This window comes from Temnothorax nylanderi, unplaced genomic scaffold (genome assembly GCF_030848795.1).
Source record: "Temnothorax nylanderi isolate EJ_2023f unplaced genomic scaffold, tnyl_v1.0 TNYL_tig0020_pilon, whole genome shotgun sequence".
NCBI lineage: Eukaryota > Metazoa > Arthropoda > Insecta > Hymenoptera > Formicidae > Temnothorax > Temnothorax nylanderi.
Genome location: NW_027249082.1, coordinates 961,733 through 971,374, shown reverse-complemented (window position 1 = coordinate 971,374; position 9,642 = coordinate 961,733). Strand labels below are relative to the sequence as shown.

At 33.9% G+C, this 9,642-nt stretch overlaps 1 long non-coding RNA gene across 1 annotated transcript; it reads left to right on the top strand.

Annotated features, from left to right (window-relative positions):
* Positions 1–1,368: 1,368 nt before the first annotated feature.
* On the top strand, positions 1,369–7,319 carry LOC139769069 (uncharacterized). The gene is made up of 7 exons (XR_011717482.1): positions 1,369–1,658; positions 1,815–1,856; positions 3,373–3,487; positions 3,792–3,985; positions 4,085–4,209; positions 4,469–4,589; positions 4,894–7,319. It is a non-coding gene; the product is annotated as an uncharacterized lncRNA (long non-coding RNA).
* Positions 7,320–9,642: the final 2,323 nt, after the last annotated feature.

Here is a 9,642-nt window from a genome sequence, read left to right as displayed (position 1 = left end):
CGGCGAGCGGCCGCGGCATAACTGACGCCGTACTAGCCGCGACCGTTGAAACTTCGTAACAACGTACGTGCTCTCGAAATCAGTGCGCGGACGAGTGTTTTTGTCGACGAGCGGCTTTGCCACTCGTTTTTGTCAACGCTCGGCGTACGTTACCTCCGAAAGCCATTCAGGTTTTCATTTTTCCGACGAATCTCGCACAAGTGAAGTGTCATTCGTGCTCCGCGCGCCCGTCGCCGTGCTCCGTGCTGTGTTGACTGTGTTCTTCGGAACGTTCTCGTTTCTGCGATTGGCATCCCTGCTCCCTGAGCTCCCTCGTTCCGCGGGCCGCGGTCTGTGCCTCTGCGGGAATAATCGGCGTGCTGAACATTTCGCGAGCACATAAAGTGTCCGTCGGAATGTGTCGTGACGTGAATCGCTCGCTCGAGACATCGTGGATCGTCGGAGACGTGGTTGAAGGTACGAGAATTGTGATTTATTTCAAGTTTCGCGATACTTGCGGGGAATAATCGCCCGCCCCGCCGTATGTATGGTTATCAAACGTAGCATTCTCGCGATCGACTGTCTCGCGTCGCGCTTTGACCACCGCGCGTGCCGGTTGTCGTATAATTTATCTCCGATTCTCTCCGAAGGGAGAAAGAGAACCGAGTGATGTATTGTCGTGTTGCGTGATTGAACGGGACGCCCGCGCCGTGATACATCGCCCGTTCGTGAATATATGACAATCTCATGTATTTCGCGCACGTAGATTAACGCCGAGAGTCGCGATTTTTTGTCGTAATTAATGATACGTTAATAACACAGTTTTACATTCGCGAGATTTTACGAGATCGAGATCTGTGCGTGCGGTGTTTAATTTTAATTATATTTTCGATTAATCAACTGCGTGTCTTCTAGGCTGCGGTCTGCTTGACGCTACAAATGCTTTGAAGCATTTTTCTTCTCCTTCTTTCTTCATTGAAAGAAAAGAGAAGAGGAATGCTTCGAAGCATTTGTAGCGTCAAGCGGACCGGAGTCCTATAGTCACTAGCCGTTCGCTTGACTCGCGTAGTATCGCGCCGACGCGATGCCTTCGAGGATTTCGTCGCCATTCGCACGCAGCGCGGTGAAAACACGGAACGAATTGGTGTCGCGATTCTCTCTCAAATTTCGAAAGAATCTATATCGGAAAACGTTAAGGTATTTCGGGGAAATGTTATCGCGAGAGTGGCGCGCGGCCTCGGGGTCGTTTTTTTTTTGTACGCGGCGCACCTTGTTTACGCGAAATCACCGATGCGTGAACGATTAAGTCGCCGGCAGGGGCAGATCTGTTTCGTACGTCGTAGGGTCGAGATCGCTCGATCGCTCTTCGCGTACAATTACGGAATTACCTCTCGCGCAATTAACTATTTACGTTGAGTGATTCGCGCGGGTACTTCGCGCGATTTATTCGCTCGCGGGGATCGAAGCGACGCGGGACGGGAGTGCCAAATTTCGATTGCATCGCGTATTTTCGCACGATTCGTTTGATTTGAATTGATCATTTGATATGCAGTAGTCTCGCGAACGTCGCTAACGTCGAGAGTATCGAGAGTGTATAAAGTGCGATCACAATTGACGGTACTTTCGTGAGTTGCGCGAGTTGCGAGGGGAGAAATTGAGAGGAAGAGGAAGTTCAGAAGGTATCGAACGACGAAGTAACTACGGCGTTAGAGCTATCTTGTTATAATTTTATTTTGCCTCCTTTGCAGAATTGATAATTATTTCATGCGTAATAGTTATTTCTCAAAATATTAATTAATATGTACAATAATGTTGCCATAATTTGGATGTTACAGATCAACATAGTTGCATCACTCCGCTGTTGCGCATCGGTATCGGTGAGTGATAAGTTTCTTTTTGCTTTAATTTTCGAGGTAATGGATTTGTAAAAATATATACATATGTTTAATTGAAAGCACAAGAGTACTACGAACGTATTATTTTTTGTACGGATATAACATCTCCATTTCATTGAAATGGGTAATTAATATTATATTTATAGATTAATAACATATTTATAAATTAATATATTTAATCCTGGAATCGTATAATTTATTAATTTATTTAATTTTGAGATACATGAATTGCTTGTTACAGAATAAATATAATAGAAGAAAAAAAATAGAAAAAACAGGAACTAGAAAATACATCTAATAAATGAAGCCAGCTCGGCAAAAAGTAATAACAATGATGGAATGTTTTTAGTGAGAGAAAAATTGTGTTCAAAATTTTATAAAGATGTTATCGCGTTACACTTTTTGTCGAGCATTTTTTTGGTAGACAAGTAAAATTTTCAGGAACTCTAATAAGAACATCATGAGGATATGATAAAATATTAGAATTTTAACATATTAAAATACATTATAATTAATTAAATTTAAAAGTTTCAATAAACAGCAAAAAATAAGGAAAAAAGAGAGAGATGTAAAATAAATTTAAAACAAGTATGTTTGTTGATGCTTTTAGAATATATAGCTTTTAAATGTTTTCTTCATTTTTTGGTTATCTCAACAGACTGGAAGACGGGAAGAAAACGATATTTATATATTTATATATTTATCTGTGTGAAATAAAAATAAATTAATATCTGTAAAACAGGAATAGGAAATAATTGTTAATATTCAGATTTGTTTCTTTATTTCTTCGTCCCAAGTTTTTTTAAAATAGAATTTGAGATTTGTCTGGTCTTCTTCCAGGATTAAATATTTCATATGTATATAAACTGGTAAAATAATAATAGGCAGAGATTTTCATGTACCACACATAAGAAAAAATAGAAGAAAAATTAAGAAATATAAATATGGACATTTTATAACTAGATATTTTATAACATATCTTAATAGATTGATTTAATAATGTCACACTTATAATTACTGATTGTATTTATTGTTACAATGCCACATTTTTTTCTAATCTTTCATATAGTCTATTAATATTTATCGATAACATCCACTATTTCATGTCACTTGAAATAAAATAAAATGCTTGTGTGCTAAATGAATATATCTTCGCCGAACGGAAGAATCACTCTGATGTAAATTAATACAAAATTAATTTATTAAACTACATATATATATAAAATTAAATTTTCTTTTATTTTCACAGTTTCTCTCTTTTTCTTTTCGAGAGTCACTATCAAAGATGGATAATTAAAGATTTAAGAAATAATATAATGTAATATACACAAGCCGAATTTATTAAATAATTATTTCTATCGCTTCTTTAAATATCGAATAAAAATTCTGACAGTTTCGAATTATACACAGTAGAGATAATCCATAAAGGGATTAATGGACAGACATGTTCGATGCGCGTAACAATTATTCAATCGATTCGATTATTTATATGTTACAGAAAATATCCACGCGGGAAGGAGCATCTTTGTATCGAGGGAACACTGATATCCCGAGAAGCCTGAGAAGAGGAGGAGGCCTAAGAGAGGCCTCAGGCGTCGGCGGAACAACATGCGGTAAATATAATTGGTTTATACATATTGTGTCTTTTGCGGAAGGTTTATTCAATCGGTCTTTCAATCGGATAGTTAGTCAAAGAGTAAAAATTAGTAAAGAATTGTATTTTTTAAATTCTTGTGAATAAGCTCGTGTTCAATAAATAGAGTATTTTCAAGAAATTACGTGACTTTTTTTTATTAAATTTGTTTAACGAACTAAAATATAGAGCTCCGTGTTTTATGTTCGGTAATTATTTTTCGAAATACTGACTGTCTCTTTTCTTTCCTGCTCTAATTTAGATTATATATTTGATTGTTACAGAATCATCGTAGCGACGTTGATGTTTCTTGCTTACTGGGTTGTTTGCAGTATACTAATACTGCATTGCCACGAGTCTTAATGGCTCCTACGTGGCACCAGATCTATCAGATCTGCGTAAACCGCATTTTTACGAATGCGAGGCTGACTTGGAGGTGGAGGAGGATTTTGCGGCCGGAACAGCCTGAAAGAAGGTGGTGAGTGTAATTGATTTTTACGTACTATGTCACTTATGTCCAAAAATTTTCTATCTCTTCTGTCTTTACTTAATCGAATCGTTCATTTGAATGTTTCAGAAAATAACGACGCTGAACGTGACATCGGAGCAGCGAGGGAATCCTGCGTAGCTGACATCCCGAGCAGCCTGAGAGGAGGAGGAGGCCTAGGATAGGCATCGGGCATCGGCGTACCAACACTTCTGGTAAGTGTTACTTTTTATTTTTTCTACAGATAGTGTAGAATCCCTTTTTTCGTTTATCCTTATTTATTTGTTATGCTAAACCGTGATTCGGAATATAAATTAGTAAAAAGAAATAATTTGAAAAATTTGATTCAAGTTGATTCTAACGTAAAGACCTTTTTCGGAGAAATAATTTAAAAAAATATTAATCTGAATAACGAATAAGATGTTCAATGCGCGTGACAATTATTTAATCGATTCGATTATTTTTATGTTACAGAAAATATCCCCGCGGGAAGGAGCATCAGCTTCGCATCGAGGGAACACGAGGGACATCCCGAGTAGTCTGAGAGGAGGTGGAGGCCTAGGAGAGGCATCAGGCGCCGGCGGAACAACATGCGGTAAATATAATTGGTTTATACATATTGTTTCTTTTGCGGAAGGTTTATCCAATCGATTTTTCAATCGGATGGTTAGTCAAAGAGTAAAAATTAGTAAAGAGTTTTATTTTTTAAATTCTTGTGAATAAGCTCGTGTTCAATAAATAGAGTATTTTCAAGAAATTACGTCATTTTTTTAAATTAAATTTGTTTAACGAACTAAAATATAGAATTCCATGTTTTATGTTCGGTAATTATTTTTCGAAATACTGACTGTCTTTTTTCTTTCTTGCTCTAATTTAGATTATATATTTGATTGTTACAGAATCAGCGTAGCGACGTTGCAGATACAGCTCCGCTGCTGCGCATCGGGGTCGGTGAGTCGATGATTAAAATTTTATAGTTAAATCGTTATGACGTGAGATCCAGTAAACGTTATCTTGTAAAACTGAAAAATTTTTTGTAGAGATTTTTTTTAACTTGATTAATTTCGCGTTAACTTAAATAATTAATTTTGAGGAATATAATTATAATAATGAGATGTAGCTATCGAAATTCAAATACTCGAGTGCACAAAATATTCACGTTAGTTCATTCAATATTGTGCGGGAAATTTATTATCCCTTTCGGATCTTACGTCATAATTCTTTTTTCTCACCCTTTTAAGATGATGATATTCTCGATATTCGAAACGATAAATCGAAAAAAATGGGCCTTAGATTTTCTTAGTTCGCGTTTATCAATTGTCACTCATTGTTTTCGCATTTTTATTAAAGTATGCTTATACCACATTTAAAGTAAAGTTCCTGTCATTTGTAAAAGTAGTTGAATTTATTTGGATTGTATACGCGTTTAATTAAAAGATTTTTTTCCAAAGTAAGAGCTTTTGACTAATTTACATCCTTTTTGTTCCTAATCGAAGAAATTATCTCGCGTGTAAAGAATAGTATACAGATAATAAGATAATAAGTACAATGCGGATGTAGTAATTCCATAATTAATTAATTTAATTGCTATAAATGGCCCTTCGCGACGCGGTCGTGTTTCGCGCATCGTGAGAGAGAGAGCGTAAGATCATTACGCTTATCTGCCAGCTATAATCAGCCGGCAATGGAAGGATTATGTTTCCTTCCTATTTCTGGCTTTGCCAAAGTCGATTTGGCTAAAAAAGGTAACATCAAACTGGCCAAAAGAAAGATGACTACACAAGGTAGGTTGGTGTTCAACACCAGCAATATAGTGTTTAATGTGCATGCAGTTAAGGTAATATTTCTTGTATATACGTATAATCGGAGACGGAAAGGTGACGTCTCCAGTTCAATCTGAATTAACCGAACTTAAAATCTCTTAAACTCTCTTTTAAAATTTTAAACACTCTTTTAAACATACACTTCCTTAATCTCGGGTAATCGCGGTCGCGGTCTAATTAATATTGATAATCTAAATAAACTAAATAAACTAATAAATGCGGGTAGGTAGGAATAAAGCATTAGCATTAGCATAAATAGAAATATGGTTAGGTAGGAACATGAACATACAGGAATATGTGGATAGGCAGGGAATACATACATAGAGTTAAAAGTCCGGGTAGGTAGGAACATGGAGGGAATAATTATGTAATAAGTTAAATTTATGTGAATCTTGAGTAGCCACGTATAACATTATTTAATTGTCATTTTACTAATTATGTAATAAATTTTAAATTTATTACATAGTACGTAATTTTATAGACAGTACGTTAAAATTATGTAATATTATATCATATTACTTAATAATATGTAATATTAATTATAAAGAAATTATTATAGTAAAGAATTGTACGAAAAATTGTATTAAAATCAAAATGGGATACCAATGCTGGATATATTATAGAAAATCGACAGAAGACGTACGATAAATATAATACAAAATTTGCTAAATTAGTGTTTAGTAATTATTGCGTTTTTACAATTGTTACAGTTTTTACAATTTTTTAGAATATTCAACGAATATTCAATTTTATGCTTTATCCTGAATTTCGCGTTTGAAAGATTATCACTAATTATTATAATTTTCATATAAATGTGAAGACGTGAATATTCGAATGTTGAATCAACGATCAAATAATAGTTTCTCGCTCGTGAAATTTGACATCTGCCTAAAATTTAATATTATAAAATTACGATTATATTTTTTAAAATTATTATGAAATTCGCATGACTTAAAATTATCACAATTTGTTATTAATCGGAATACGCAAAATGCAAAACTATATTTTTTGAAGAATTGATTTCATAAATTTTACTTTGATTTCATAAAATATTCTACACTTTGCAATGTTGAAGACCGCATTTTTACGTTCTTGAATGCGATCGTTATCTCAAGTTTTATCACTGTCTCTCGCGTCAGGTGGACGTTAAGACGTTTGTACCGGAGGGGAGGCGTAACGATTTTGAACGTGGAGGGTTAATTAGTTCGGTGCCCCGTTGAAGATCGAACACCCAGTTGCAGAACCAGAATTAATTCCTGGTTTTCTTACATCTCGGATCCTTGGTAGCAGTGGTTTCGGCACGAGTAGGTACGCAACATCGATTCGCTAAATTAATTAGAACATATATTATAAGAGAAGATTTTGTTCTTCTCAATAAAATATTCTTCCATTATCGCTAGTGTTAATCATGTTTCTGTCTTGCTGATAAAAAGACAGTAAAGTGGATATGGATAAAATAATTGTTTATAAAAGAAAGAAAAAATAAATAAAAAATAGTAAAACAGAGAGAAAAAAAGGAGAAAAGTAAAAAAAAGAAAAAAGGAATAAGAGTAGATTTAAGAAAAAAAATTAAAAAAACAAGGATACAATTATAACACATCTTTGATATAATGTAGTTACAAACGACTATATTTTATTTTTAAATTTTTCGTTTCTCATAAACATGGTTTCTCGAAACCATTTCCAGGGACTAGATTTTACGGTCCCAAATATCAATATTAATTATTGAATGCATACATCTCATGCATTTTGTTATTAAATATACTCGTTTGTAACTGCTCTTCGATAACAATTATTTTATCCATATGTTTTAAAAATAAAATAATCCCGTATATAGTGTAAATATATACGGGATGCAATAATTTGAAAAACGATGATCGTCGTTAACTTGCTGCCGAAATGACCGCTATTGGGGGCAATCCGGAAGATCTGGGATTCATTCCTTCCTGCAGCGGGGCCCTTGACGTTCAACGGGTTTGCTTAATTTTCTTTCACATTCTTTTGATTTCATGGGGCTCGACAAAAATTAGGGTATATTGAGCTCACCTTCCATCTTGAGAATCAATCTTCTCTATGTCGGCAACTGACGGACGTATCACCCGGCGGAAGGACTTTGCTCTGATCTCTGATCAAATCGTTGGATCAGTTATTCTTAAACCGATGGTAACGTAATTTTTTTACTTCTCGCGATTTTTTAAGATTTAAAATAGGTAGACTTTAAATAGACTTTAAAATATAGGCAGAAGATAAAGCTTTTTATTTGATCGTTGACTTGCACCTCGAAATTTCTCATATTTTTTCTATAATAAGAAAATTTAATAATAAAAAATTGATTGTTTTTGAAATATTTACAATAGTTAAATATTTTATCTAAAATAGTGAATTTTTGTATTATTATATTTATTTCGAACATCTTCGTGTAACCTGGCATTAGTAAAAAAAACTCAAATGTATGTATTTATAATATAAATGTATGTATATAAATATTTCGAAAGCAAATTCTTTATCATGTATTTTTACAATTCTGTATACTTTCCACTTCTTTCATGCAGATAATAATAAAAAATTATAAATTGTGATAAATAAATTGTAATTATACATTGTTATATATTGTGAGATATAACAATATATAATTACAATTTATTTCTATTATAAGAAAAAATAATAAATAAAAAAAAGACATATTCAAAGAAAAGAGGACCGCCAATTAAAGTTGGCGGGGGTGGTGGAGGGCCTCTACAGGTTGATCTGTTTCTACTAGAAATTTTAATTTTATTAAATTTCGAAATATATAAAATAACGTTACTTATTTTGCGTACGTAAAATTACCGTAAAATTCTTCCTCGAAAATTTACTATTAATCCTGTAATCAAAGAGGTGGAAACAATTATCTATATGATACTTTTATATCGGATTTAATTTGGGTAATATAGACAAAATAAGAATAAAAGTGTTTTTTTTTATTATACGCAGATAGTTTGTTCTGTTTCTCCTTCGAATTCTGTTGCGAATAGTTGTCTAGATAATCGATGATTTAGGAACTTCATAAATTTCACTTGATACTGAATCGTTTCAACTTCTGACTGCACTTTACGCTATCGGTCTTCTGCTAGTTCGTCTATCAATTATTCGCATATATCCGCTACATCCAAGTGATCCTTCTTCGCAATACTATTCTTTTCCCGTTTTCGTATTCCTCGCTATTTCGCACCGAATAAATTTTTTATCAATTTTTTTTTAACCGACTAGATGCTTTTCTCTCCCGGCTTCCATTCTTCCTTGTTGATTCTTTTCCTTTCATCATCAGCAATTCTTCAGCCGTCGCTTTTGCGATCCGGATAGGATCGCGAGAACTCAAAAGAACCGGGCGCATAGAGCGCCAATAGTATTTCCCTGCAAAGTCCGAGTTGCAGCATTTCAGTAGATGACAACGAGAGCAGAAGTAGGGACGGATTTCGAGCATACTTTCTAATATATTTGTAAACGGGATGCGAAAGTTGCTAGTGATTTAAACTTGTTGCACGTTTTGGTAGGACTCTATAAAGAAAACGGAACTTAATTGCTCAATTTACTTGTAACACTGTACTTTACGTTATCAGACCACATTTCTTAATAGAAAAATTTTATTCCATTCTTATTTGACTTCTATATATGTAATTGATTATTGTTATATTTAAATGAGCAAATGTACATTAAGTACATCCTGCTTACATGACGCTTATATGCATGCTTATCTTATCTCTTTTAGCATACATATATATATATATATATATATATGCATATATATGCATTACAAACTTATTATAAATAAAAAACCATTTAAAT